Raw genomic sequence first — 12289 nt, 5'->3', positions numbered from 1 at the left:
GGAGGCGGAGCTTGCAGTGAGCTGAGATCCGGCCACTGCACTCCAGCCTGGGCGGCAGAGCAAGACTCCGTCTCAAAAAAAAAAAAAAAAAAAAATGGTGTTGAGAGAATTTCTCCCTGCAGGGCTGCTGAGAGCATTCAATGAGAGAACGAGGAGTGAGAAAGTGCCCCCTAAGCTAGAAGCCACCTTGCACGTGTAGAAGAGAGTTATGACCTCACCCGTGTGGGGGTGGGCGGGGGTCAAGTGCACATCTGCGCCGATGTGGAGTGAGCAAGGATCCACCCTGGCTGGACCAGAGGGCCCTGCCGCACAGACTCAGCCGGTGGGCGGGGCGGCGTCTGACACTTTTCCTGGGAGTCGGCACCGGGTGTTCCGAAGCTCTGCCTGGTGGTGCGAGAGGGTGTGTGTGACTCTGTGGGTGAGAATGGAGATGGGAGGCCCCGGCAGGAGCGTGAATGGGTGTGGGAGGGAAAGCGCTTGTGTCGCATGTTTTGGATCTGATCACGCCACCCACCTGCCTAGAAGGCCCCAATGGCTTCCCGCTGTGAGCAGGATCCAGACGCAACCGCCTCACGTGGCCCACGAGGCCCTGTGTGTCTGTTCCCCATCCCCGGCCCCCCTCCCGCCCGCTCACTGTCTCTGGCTTCATCCAGGGCCTCTTTCCTCCTTCCCCAGACTCCTTTCTGCTCCTCAAACCCGAGGTGCTCCTTCCCCCCTGCAGGCCTCTGCACACGCTGTGCCCCCTGCCTGTTACCCGCTTCCTGTCCATCTGGATCACATTTCAGGTGCTATGTCTGTATTCAGTCTTCCAGAGCTCCCTACCTAGACCAGGAGAAGCTGCTCCCAACCTGACCAGCTTTCCCAGAAGCCCATCCTGGGCCTTCATGGATTTACCTGTTGCGTTTGCACATTTCATGGTGTGACCATTAGGCTACTCTGTCAGTCTCTCCCGCTAGAAATGGGGTTTCCTCAGGTCATGCCTGGGTCTGTTTGGGTCTGATGTGCTGCATGAATGAATGCGTATATCTGTGCCTCTATGTTCATGATGAAGCTGTCTCTACGAGGGTCAAGTGTATGGGTGTGAGTAGGGAAATATGTGTGTGTGTACACGTAACGGGTCATCTCAAAGAACCTTTCCTCGGCCTGCAGGCAGGTGGACTGGGAAAGGCCGAGGCAACCTGCGGCCAGTGCCCAGGCTGGCTGGGGTGAGGGAGAACAAGCACAAGTTCCCTTGCCCCCCGCCACGCCCCTCCTAAAATAGGTCCAGGGTCTTTGTGCAGGTAGGTCCAGTCAGGTGGGCTCCAGGTTGGCAGGCTGGCTCTGCCCTGCATCGAGCTCTACCCCTGCCTGCTCCTACAGGTTGGAGCCCAGCCTCCTGCCTGCACAGCCCAGCTCACTTGAGGCTCAAGCCAAATCTAGTCTTCCACGGCTGCCCACGCTCCCCACCACCCCACAGGGCCTGCCTAGTGGGCAGCAGTTCTGGGTTTTTTTGTTTTTTTTTTTGAAACGGAATTTTGCTCTGTCGGCCAGGCTGGAGTGCAGTGGCGTGATCTTGGCTCATGGCAATCTCCACCTCCTGGGTTCAAGTGATTCTCCTGCCTCAGTCTCCCGAGTAGCTGGGATCACAAGTGTGCACCACCATGCCCAGATAATTTTTTTTTTTTTTTTTTTTTTTTTTTAGTAGAGATAGGGTTTCACTATGCTGGCCAGGCCAGTCTCGAACTCCTGACCTCAGGTGATCTACCCGCCTCGGCCTCCCCAGAGTGCTAGGATTACAGGTATGAATGAGCCACCACACCTGACTAGGCAGCAGTTCCTGATCTGAAAGAAGTGGGCTTCCAGCCTCTCTACCTTCTCAGCCACTTCCACCTGCTGCCAGGAGATGATCTGGAATGTTCCAGCTTTAGGGCAGGGGAAGGAGTCCTATTCCTGCCCCCAATCCTTTACACTTTCTCTGCCCTCTGCCTGGACTACCCTTTCCACAGCCAGCTCCTTCCCGTTCAGGCCTCAGAGAGGCCCCTCCCTGATACCCTTGGCAAAGCCAGCTCTTACACCCACCCTATCCGTACTGCACATTGCCCATCTGAAACTTCCTTAGCTCTCTGTCTCCTGCACTGGAGGATAATGGGCGTGAAGCAGGGACCATGTCTGTCAGGTTCACTGCTGCATCCTCATTTCTTAGACTAGTACCCGGCATGTGGTAGGAACTCCGTAAGTATTTGTTAAATTAACAAATGGCTAATGGAAGCCTTGAAAGACCCCATGAGGTGAACATTGCCCATTTGTAGGCACGGAAACTGAGAGGTTAAGTCTCTAGCCCAATGTCACAAAGCAAAGAGCTGGACCAGGTCAAACTTCTGACAAGCTAACTCCACTAGAACCCCAGCACATCAGAGTGCATCACAGCTGATCTTCCCATTTCATAGGTATGAAAATGAGCCTCCAAGAGGGAGGGTGGTGTTTCTCCAGGTCACGTGGGTCCGAGGCACGTGTTTCTTCCCTCCTGCAGCATGGGGTCAGAAACAGCTGCATTGTTACACCGGCTGGCCCTTTAAAAGCACCTCCTCACTGCCTCTCGCTCACTGTGAGGCCGGAGCCACGAACACCCCCACTGCACAAAGGAACGAGCCAAGGCTCAGCAAGGTGAGAGACTCCTCAAGGTCACTGGCCAGGACCTGGCACCAGGCCTGTCAGACTCCAAAGCCAGTGTTCTCAGGGTCAGTGCCTAGGGCCAGTGCCTAAGGCCAGTGCCCACGGCTGGGGTGTACAGTCACGTGTAGGCAGGCAGGTCACCCCCTGGCAGGCAGCAAGCTTCCAGAGGACACAGTCTACACACCGAGTGAGATTCCGCACCCACTGCGGGCACAGCAGGTAACCATGACCACGATGATGGCAGTAACCGCAATAGCTGGCATCGATGGAGGATGTGCTGCGTGCCAGGCCCTGGTTTCAGGCCTTGGCACCCATTATCTCATTTAATCCCCACACCAATCTTCCAGGTAGTACTTTCATTGCCCTCATTTTATAGGTGAGGAAACTGAGATCCAGAGAAATCACCCAGCCAGCTGGTGGCTGAGACGCATCTGCAGTCCCAGCCCACACTCTGGCTCCAGGGCTTCCACAGCTCTGCACTAAGGGCACAGCCAGGGCCTCCCTGAGCTGGGGACTGACTCAATATCACACAGCAGCTCCTTGGAGCAGGGAGGAGGGTGGGCGGCTGGCACCCTAGCAGGCCTCTTCTCATGGTGGCTTGGGGGTTCAGAGCCTTCCAGTGTAGCCCACAGAAGTCCCAGCGGGGCCTGCAGGGACATGACCTGGTAACTATCTCTCTTCCCTTCACCTGTCAGGCCCAACTCAGTCCAGCACGTGCCACCACACGCTTTTGTCCTCCACATTGCTGACCTGCCACCTCCTGTCCCTGGAACATTCTCGTACAGTGCACCTCCCTTCCCCACTACACACACACACATACACACACACACACACACACACACACGCTGCCACTTGGCCCACTTCGACTTTTGAGTCACCTCCTCCAGGAAGCCTTCCTTGATTCCCAGATGTGGGCAGGAGTCCCTTCTCTGAGCTCTCAGCAACACTCACATCTCCCTAGTCAGCACATGTCATTCCCATCAAACCACCTCTTTCCTTATGACCCTCTCTAGACTCTGAACCCCAGAAGAAGTGGCCTCATCTATTATCTCCACCATCATGTCCCCAGCACCCAGCACAGGGTTTGGCCCTGGGAGGGTGTCCCCGCACTAAATGCTTGTTGAATTAGTTTGCTGAATGAATGAATTTTGGGGAAGATCCTAAACTCAGAAGGCCTTTCCAGGATCTGGGCTACTAGAAAATCCCCTCCCTGGCCGGGCGTGGTGGCTCAAGCCTGTAATCCCAGCACTTTGGGAGGCCGAGACAGGTGGATCACGAGGTCAGGAGATCGAGACCATCCTGGCGAACACGGTGAAACCCCGTCTCTACTAAAAAAACTACAAAAACCTAGCCGGGCGAGGTGGCGGGCGCCTGTAGTCCCAGCTACTCCGGAGGCTGAGGCAGGAGAATGGCGTGAACCCGGGAGGCGGAGCTTGCAGTGAGCTGAGATCCGGCCACAGCACTCCAGCTTGGGTGACAGAGCGAGACTCCGTCCGGAAAAAAAAAAGAAAATCCCCTCCTTAATCATCTACTCAGCCTGTGGCCACCACAGTGCCTAAAATTCTATCACTAGAGAATCCCTCTTTGGATGAATGAGTCTTTCCTCCCAAAATGCAAATGCTTAGTTAGAAGGGAGAACATCCCCCTGAGCATACACTCTACACTCATTTCATTTGAAGCAATACTGTTTCCACTGTTATGGACAATCTGAGGTTCAGAGAGGCAGAGTAGATGGGGTAAGGCCACGCAGCAAGTAAGTGGAAGTTGAGCTGGGTATTTGAACTCAGGTCTACCTAACAGAACTCAAATATTCCCATGCATCCCAGACAAATAGACCAGAGTTTGAGCATCCCCAGGAGGTAGGGGCACACAGGGCCAACCAGACCAGGGACCTCAGGGCTGCAAGAGCCCCCTCTTCATGATGCTGAGGATAGACGTGGGAGAGCAGGGTTGTACACAAGTGAGATGGGGACCCACTTCTCAAGATCACACAGCCAAACAGTGGCAGTCCCAGAGCCACAACACATGTGGAGGGGATTTTCTCTTGTCTCCTGAAGCTATAGGGGATCCTTCCTGGAAGGGGAGGGGGTCTCTCTGTCACTAGGTTCATCCCTGCCTCAGAGTCTTTGCACCTGCTGCTCCCTCTGTCTGGACACTCTGCCAGCTCCCCCATGGCCAGCTCCTCTCATCCTTCAGGTTTTGGTTCAAACATCCCCTCTTCAGAAAGGCTTTCCGGGACTCCTTCATTTTCCAGCCATACAGAGTGGGATGACAGGCAAACTGGAGCCTGGCTACTTAGGCTCTAATCTCAGCTTTACCAAGGGATCTTGAACAGGTTACTTAACCTCTCTTTGCCTCAGTTTCCCTAGCCCTAAACCAGGGTTCCTAACGGTTTTGCCTCGCAGTGCTGTTGTGAGGATCAAACCCATGAACGTGTGCAAAGTGCTCTGAAACACAGCCCGGTGCACGCTCAGCTCTTGGTGAGGACCAGCTCTTTTTAGCATGTAGCCTTGCTTTGAAATTCAGTGGACCTGGCCAGGCACGGTGGCTCACGCCTGCAATGCCAGCACTTTGGGAGCCCAAGGCAGGCGAATCACAAGGTCAGGAGCTCAAGACCAGCCTGGCTAAGATGGTGAAACTCCGTCTCTACTAAAAATACAAGAAAAAAAATTTAGCTGGGTGTGGTGGCGGACGCCTGTAATCCCAGCTAGTCAGGAGGCTGAGGCAGAGAATTGCTTGAACCCGGGAGATGGAGGTTTCAGTGAGCCAAGATGGCGCCACTGCACCCCATCTTGGGCGACAGAGTGAGACTCTGTCTCAAAAAAAAAAAAAAAAAAAAAATGAAAAAGAAATTCAGTGTACCCATCAGAGGTTGTTTCCTTGTCTATTTACTTATAGTCTGCCTCTCCCATTCCCGATTTTACAGATGAGGAAATCCAGGTTCAGAGAGGTGAAGTACTGCCCAAACCAAGCTCTCTGAGGATAGGGGCTAGGCCTGTCTCGTTTTCTGCTGAATCGGCAGTAACTAAAACCATGCCTGGCCACTGAAGTAGGTGTTCAGTGGTTACTGTGGCTGGATGAATAAATGATGAACAAATGACCACAGCTCTATCGCTCTGACGCTCTGTGCAGCCAGGAGCTTGGGCATCGAAGATTCTATTTCAGCCCACTTCTGCCCACTCTGGTCCCAAATGACCCGCAGCTCAATTGAAGTCTCAGCCTCTCTTAGAAGTGGCTGTTAGGGGCTGGGCACAGTGGCTCATGACTGTAATCCTAGCACTTTGGGAGGGTGAGGGAGGAGGATCGCTTGAGCCCAGGAGGTCGAGGCTGCAGTGAGCTGAGATTGCCCCACTGCACTCCAGACTGGGTGACAGTGTGAGACCCTGTCTCAAAAAATAAAAATAAAAATAAAATAAAGAGAAGTGGCTGCTAGGATAGATAGCCAGGCTAATGAGCTGGGGACCAGCATCCATATCCCTGACCCCAGTAGAACCCCCTTACCCTGGCTGGGCCAAGGGGATGAGGCAGGAGGCCTTGGCATTTGCCTTGGGAGATCCCTGCCCAGAGGTATAGTGGCGGCCATGGGCTCAGGAAGCAGCTGCTAGCTCCCCCATCCCATGCACTGCCAGCTGCCCGCCAGGGGCCTACCCACCAGATGCATAATAGATGAGGAGGCCCAGCGGGACGTGCCTGCTTGGCATTTCAGAGCCACTAATGAGGCCAGCCTCGTGCTTCCTGCAGCAGCACACAGGCCCCAGGGCCTCTGGCTCAGTAATCGCCACAAGGAGCCACCTGAGGACAGGGCCACCCACCCCAGCCTACCACTTAGCACAAGCAGCATCCAGGAGATCAAGGGCTAAAGGCATGGCCTCAGAGTGGCACCACTGTCAGTCTTGGTTTGCCCCTCACTGACTGCATGTCCCTGGGCCACCGCTTCCTCTCTCTGAGCCTCAGTTTCCTCATCTGTAAAATGGACAGTAGTAAGGGACGGATAGTATTCTGTAAGGCTGGTGTCAGGATGGAATGAAATGATTCAGGGAAGTGCTGGGCCCAGGGCCTGGGATACAGGAAGTGCTCCATATATGGGAACAACCGGTACCAATTCTGTTAAGAGGAGACATCTCACCAACCAGAAGGGCCTTCCCAGTAGGACACATGGACTGAGCAGTGACTCCCGTCTGGGTGGCATTCAGGGCTACATCACTCCCCACTCCTCCCTTGCCTCATAACCAAGACCTTCCCCATTTCTGCAGCTTCACTGTCTCTGACCAAGGTCCCTTCCTCAGCAGAAGAAAGAGCTGGATTCCAATCCAGCCCTCACCAGCTGTGACTTTGAGCCAAAGCCTCCACCACTCTCAGCCCTGGTTTTGGCCTCTAAACTGGGAACAACAGGCCAAATTGCAGGAACGATGCCGTGATTTAATGAGACCTCCAGAGTAAAATGCCTGGCACACTGTCAGTTCTTAATCCTTGCTGGGTTCTGCCTCCACCTCCCAGGCTCCTAGTTTTAAGGCCAAAGTTGACTCTTCCCTTCCCAAAGGTATTTTCAGAACCCTCCTGCCTTGCGCTAGTCCACTTGGCCATTCCTCTAACCTGACACCGCTCCACCTCCCACCATCCATTTGAATACACTTTAAATGTCCAGCCCCCATTCTAGGACACCTGGGTCCCTTAGGGCTGCAGAATCAGAGTCACTCACTGTCCCACTGGCTCCCAACCCTCACACTGGGCCTCCTTCCTCTTGCATCTGCACACCTACTCTGAGGTCCCCCACTGCAGACAACCTGCTGAGAGGGGTTGGCGGTGCGTAGGGGAACTTAGCCATGATCACATCTGGCCTCTACCAAGACTCACTGCTCCTTTAATCCAAGCTCTAACCTCTTAATCCTGTTTTGTAAAGGGGTGGGGGAAAATCACCTCCTCCAGGAAGCCTTCCCAGACTACTGACAAGGTTTTACTCATTCCCTTCCCTGAACACATTCAATTCAATTCCACAAGCATTAAGCATTTATGGGCATGGTAGTTGTACAAGACCATGTGGAGGACAGAGACATGAGAAAAGTACAGCCTGGCCTTTATGGGAGAAAGTGGGGCTAAGTTGAGCTCAAATGTAACTCAGTGGGAGGCCGAGGTGGGAGGATCACTTGAGCTCAGGAGTTCAAGACCAGACTGGCCAACATGGTGAGACCTTGTCTAAAAATACAAAAATAATTACCCAGGAGTGATGGCACACACCTGTGGTCCCAGCTACTCAGGAGGCTGAGGCAAGAGATTCACCTGAACCCAGGAGGTGGAGGTTGCAGTGAGCCGAGATTGCACCACTACACTCCAGCCTGGACGACAGAATGAGACCCTGTCACCAAAAAAACAAAAAGTGATGGAAGCACCTCTGCTTTCAAGGAGTTTAGAGCCTGCTCTGCACTGCAGGGTTATGTGAACACACGCAGCTCACCTGAAGTCAACTTCCGGAAATGCCCTATTCAACGAGCACATGTTGAGTAGCAAGTGCGGCCCAGAGAGGGAAAATGACTTGCCAAAGTCACACAACTAGAATGTGGCAGAGGCAGATTCCAGTCCACACCTGTCAGACTCTGAAGTCCATGCTCTTTCCCCTACCCCAGGAAGATTCATGAGTGCGTGCTCTATAGCAGCAGTGGAGGCATTCTAAAGAGGGAATGGGGGTGTGGGGATCAAGAAAGAAAACACCCAACAAATGGTGACAAAGCTGGACTGGAGGTGTGGCAAAGGCCTGTGGAAATGGAAGTGGAGGGACATCAAGGGGAGGTGACGCTGACTGGGGCCATGTTCCCGTTGATCAGAAATACAGGGCATGGGAGAAGCAAGCCCCAAACTAGAAACGGAGGTGGAGACAGGCTTTGAGTGCCGGAAGATCATGATTAATGGTCAAAATGACCACCACTGACTGAGCACTAACCATATGCCACATATGCCAAGCATGGACTGGAGTTAAGTGATGGCCTTTGGCAGCTGGGAAGGGAGGGCCTACGGTTAGCACCTTGGACAGCGGCTCCAGCTAGGCGGGCACAGGCAAGGCATATTGGGTAATGGGGCGTGTCCTGGGGGAATGGCCAATCTTTACTTGATAGATGGGTCAACTGAAGCCTAGAGAGGGAATGGGATTCGCCCAAAGTCACACAGCTGGCCAGTTACAATCACTCCTGGGCTGTCAACTCTAACTCTTGGCTTAGGGCTCCCTAGAGTGGGCCTTCTGGGTGGCCCCTGTCTCTGAGTCTTCCCTCAAGCATATCCTTTGTTCAGACCATCCCTGTGGCCTGGTGGCCCTGGGACAGAGTAGGTGAGGCTCTGGGCTCTGCACAGGGTCTGGAAGATCAAGGTTCAAATCCCAACTGCTTGTGTGACCTTGGGCAACTCATTTCCCCACTCTGGGCTTCATTGTTCTTATCTGTAATTAGAGATAACAGTCCCTAACTCTGAGGTATGGTCAAAGTTACATGAGATAACACATGTCAGGCACCTAGTGCAGTAACCAGTAGACAGCACGTGCCCAAGAAGTGGCAGTTGTCAGTGGTGTTATTACTGAACTCCCTGAAGGAAAGGATGGCACCTTCCTCACCTCTGCCTGTATCCCCCACCCAGTCTGCCCCTGCTCTGAGCATAGGACACCATCTTGCAGAAGGAGGGGTTCAAATGGACTAGGCACAGCAGCAGGAGATGATGCCCAGAAAGGGAGAGGAAGTGGCCCGAGGTTGCATGGAGAGCATCAAAGGGAAATAGAAAGGCAGGCTGGGAGCTTAGCTGAGGCACCCTGTGTGCCTCCCACCCCAGGCCTGGCTTCCCAGGAGGGCTCTGTGGGGACAATGGTGCCAGATGGGAGTCGCCCAGCAGCTGGGGGGTACTGCAGGACCCATGGACCCCAGGAAGCCCTGAGCAGGGGCAGGAAGCAGCAGCCAGAGCAGTTGGGGGGCTCTCCTGCTGGAGGTGAAGCAGCAGGAGGAGCAGCCAGCCAGGCCCACATGATGCTGATGCCAGGGAAGACAGGAGGCACCCGCCTGCTGGGGCATCAGGGTGCTACGGTGTATCCCGAGGTGAGGCTGCACCTCCACCCATTGCCTCTTGGTGTTGGGAAGCTCCAGACGTGGTTGCCTCGTTCCCTCCTCCTCCAGAGGGCAGGCCCAGACACAGAAAATATGGGAGGGGGGGCGGTTCTGAGGGCTGTCACGGGAAGTAACTAGAGGATTCAGGGTCAGTAAAGGCTAAGGGAACCCTGGCCCAGCAAGGAGCCACCTGAGGTGGGAAGAAATAGAGAAGAAAAAAAGGAAGGAAGCATTTAAGCAAAAGGGCCCACAATATGTCAGGTCCAGTTTTTGTTTTTGTTCTTTTTACTTTACACCCTATTAACGGGCATTTTAATCCCCATTTCACAGATGAGAAAACTGAGGTTCAGAGAGGTTAAGGAATTGTTGAAAGTCACACAGGCAGTGGCAGAGTGAAGATGTGAACCTGCTTTGCCTGCCTCCAAGGCTCTCTAAAAAAGTACTCTGGGGACAGACCTGGTAAGATGGTCTGCCCATCCCCTTGCCCTGAGAGGATGCTTGGAGGCTTGGTGAGGTCTGGCCTGGCATCGCAGGGGTAGGAATGGATTGTGGGCATCTGCAGGGACCAGCCAAGGCAACCCAGGCCCTCCTGAGAGTCCCCAGTACTCACCATACACTCCGGCGAGGGGTGAAGGACTTGTCCACCCTGAAACACAATAAGAGGGGCCACAGGTGAGGGGACATCCCTTCTCACCAGCTTGGCCCAGCAAATCAGACCCACCTGCACTGCACCACTCTCCCAGCGGGGCTAGAGAAGGTCCTGTTTCTAAGGATACCTGATGCAGTCACTATCACCCTTAGGCTTGCAGGGGTTCAACTGTCAGATTAGGGACATGGGAAGGCATGGGGGTTAAAGAGCCAGGAAAAGAGGCAAGACTGGGGGCAGTGGGGCAGGGGGCAGGGCTGTGGGGTGTTAGCAGGGGTAGGGGGACAGGTGGAGTAGGACAGTGACTACAGCAGTTTGGATCATGGCAAGGATGTAGGTGTGCAGCTGGGGCTAGCTTAGAGCCTTTCCAGGCAGGATGGAGCAGTTTGCTGGATGTCTATGGTTTATGGTGGGCAGAAAGAACATTAGCCTCAAGGCCCGCAGCCTGCCTCAATCCTGAAGCTGTTCACTCATATCCACCCAGGAAGCAAATGTCTGCGAATCTGGGAGGAGATCTAGGAGGAGCTTCCCCCCACCCTCATCCCAACACGGATACCCTGCTCCCCAAGACTTCAGGGGCGCCTCAGACTTTGTCTCCCCCAAATCCTCCCAGATCCAGCCCCAGAACACATGTTTGGGTAGCACTCCCTCCCTGCCCTGATTCTCCTACTGCACTCTGAGGGCACCCTGGTGCCGCTGGGGGCAGGGGCTGAGCAGCTGTTGGGACAACAAACAACTCGCCTCCTGCCCAGAGCTAAGAAGGGGATGAGGAGGGAGCCCAGCCCACTCTGCCAGTGAAGGGGCGTCCTCCGAAGGGCAGGGCTGTGGGCTCCCAGGGACAGCTGATGGGGAAGGCCGACTCTGCAGACAGGGAGGTCAGAGAAGCCAGGACTTGCCCAAGGTCATAGAACAGGATCCAGCCTGTGAGCTGCTCCTCGGTGTCGGCTGGCCAGGAAACTCAGGGCCTAGCCCAGCTGTCACCTGACAGCAAGCAAGACCCCAGATGGAGGGGCAGCCTCTGGCCTCCCACCCCACCCCGCCCCTCTGCTGGGGTCACCTCAAAAGTTGAGCGTCCACAAGGGGAAGGCAGTTTGGACACAATCCCCATAGCTCAGCGAGCACTGTCCATGTCCACACACAAGCCCCAGCGCTCCACTCCCCAAGGTGAGTCCCAGGGTCCCTCTGACCACTGGGAGGCAGGGCCTGGTGAAAGTCATGGAGCTGCTTGTCTGGCTGGGCAGGGGCTCTGAGAACACTCTGTCTAATCCATCTTCCCTCCAATTTGCCAAATCTCTGCAACAGGCATAAATCCCCATCCCACCTCTGCATCCCTTGACCCCAAGATGAACCTGCTGCCACTCTGATCTCCTCCAGGCCTCCAAGCCCAGACAGCCAGTGGCACAGGGAGGAGGGGGTTCCCGAGAGCCAGGATGCAGGAAGGAGGGCAGCCTGGTGCCCAGAGTGGGCAGGGCCTACTAAGGGCTTCTAGAGTCCCTTTATCCAGAGCCTCACTGAGAGGCCCAGCAGCTGCAGAGGCAAAGTGGGAGGTCCAGCAGAGCCTCCCCCTGACCTGCCTGCCCCCACTCCCACATACCTATACATGTGAGCAGGCGCGCACACATGCATGCACACACGCAGGCCCAGAAGCCCCGCAGCCCCAGTCACATACATAAGCGCCACTATCATGTGCTTAGACACAAACACGGCAATATCCACCCTGCACTCACCTCCCCCCACAGGCACATGCACACGCAATGGGAACACACAGACACAGAAACACACACGCACACGCGCACACACACATACACACACACACACACACACACACACAGGCGCCGCAACATGACAGCCATGCGCGCACTGAGGTCAAACGCTCAGCCCCCATAGCAGTCACAGCTCAGGCCCATCCGCCCGA

General features: G+C 54.9%; 1 protein-coding gene across 1 annotated transcript in view; it reads right to left on the bottom strand.

The window, feature by feature from the left end:
• Window positions 1–12289, bottom strand: part of RAP1GAP (RAP1 GTPase activating protein) — a 78415-nt gene that overhangs the window by 51545 nt on the left and 14581 nt on the right. Inside the window, exon 2 of the mRNA XM_011933970.1 lies at window positions 10339–10374. The gene's annotated coding sequence lies outside the window, so the exon portion shown is untranslated. The remainder of the gene's footprint in view (window positions 1–10338; window positions 10375–12289) is intronic.

This window comes from Colobus angolensis, unplaced genomic scaffold, assembly GCF_000951035.1.
Source record: "Colobus angolensis palliatus isolate OR3802 unplaced genomic scaffold, Cang.pa_1.0 Scaffold130, whole genome shotgun sequence".
Classification (NCBI taxonomy): Eukaryota; Metazoa; Chordata; class Mammalia; order Primates; family Cercopithecidae; genus Colobus; species Colobus angolensis.
Note: the sequence above shows the minus strand (reverse complement) of the source record. Positions and strands in the feature narration are given on the sequence as shown.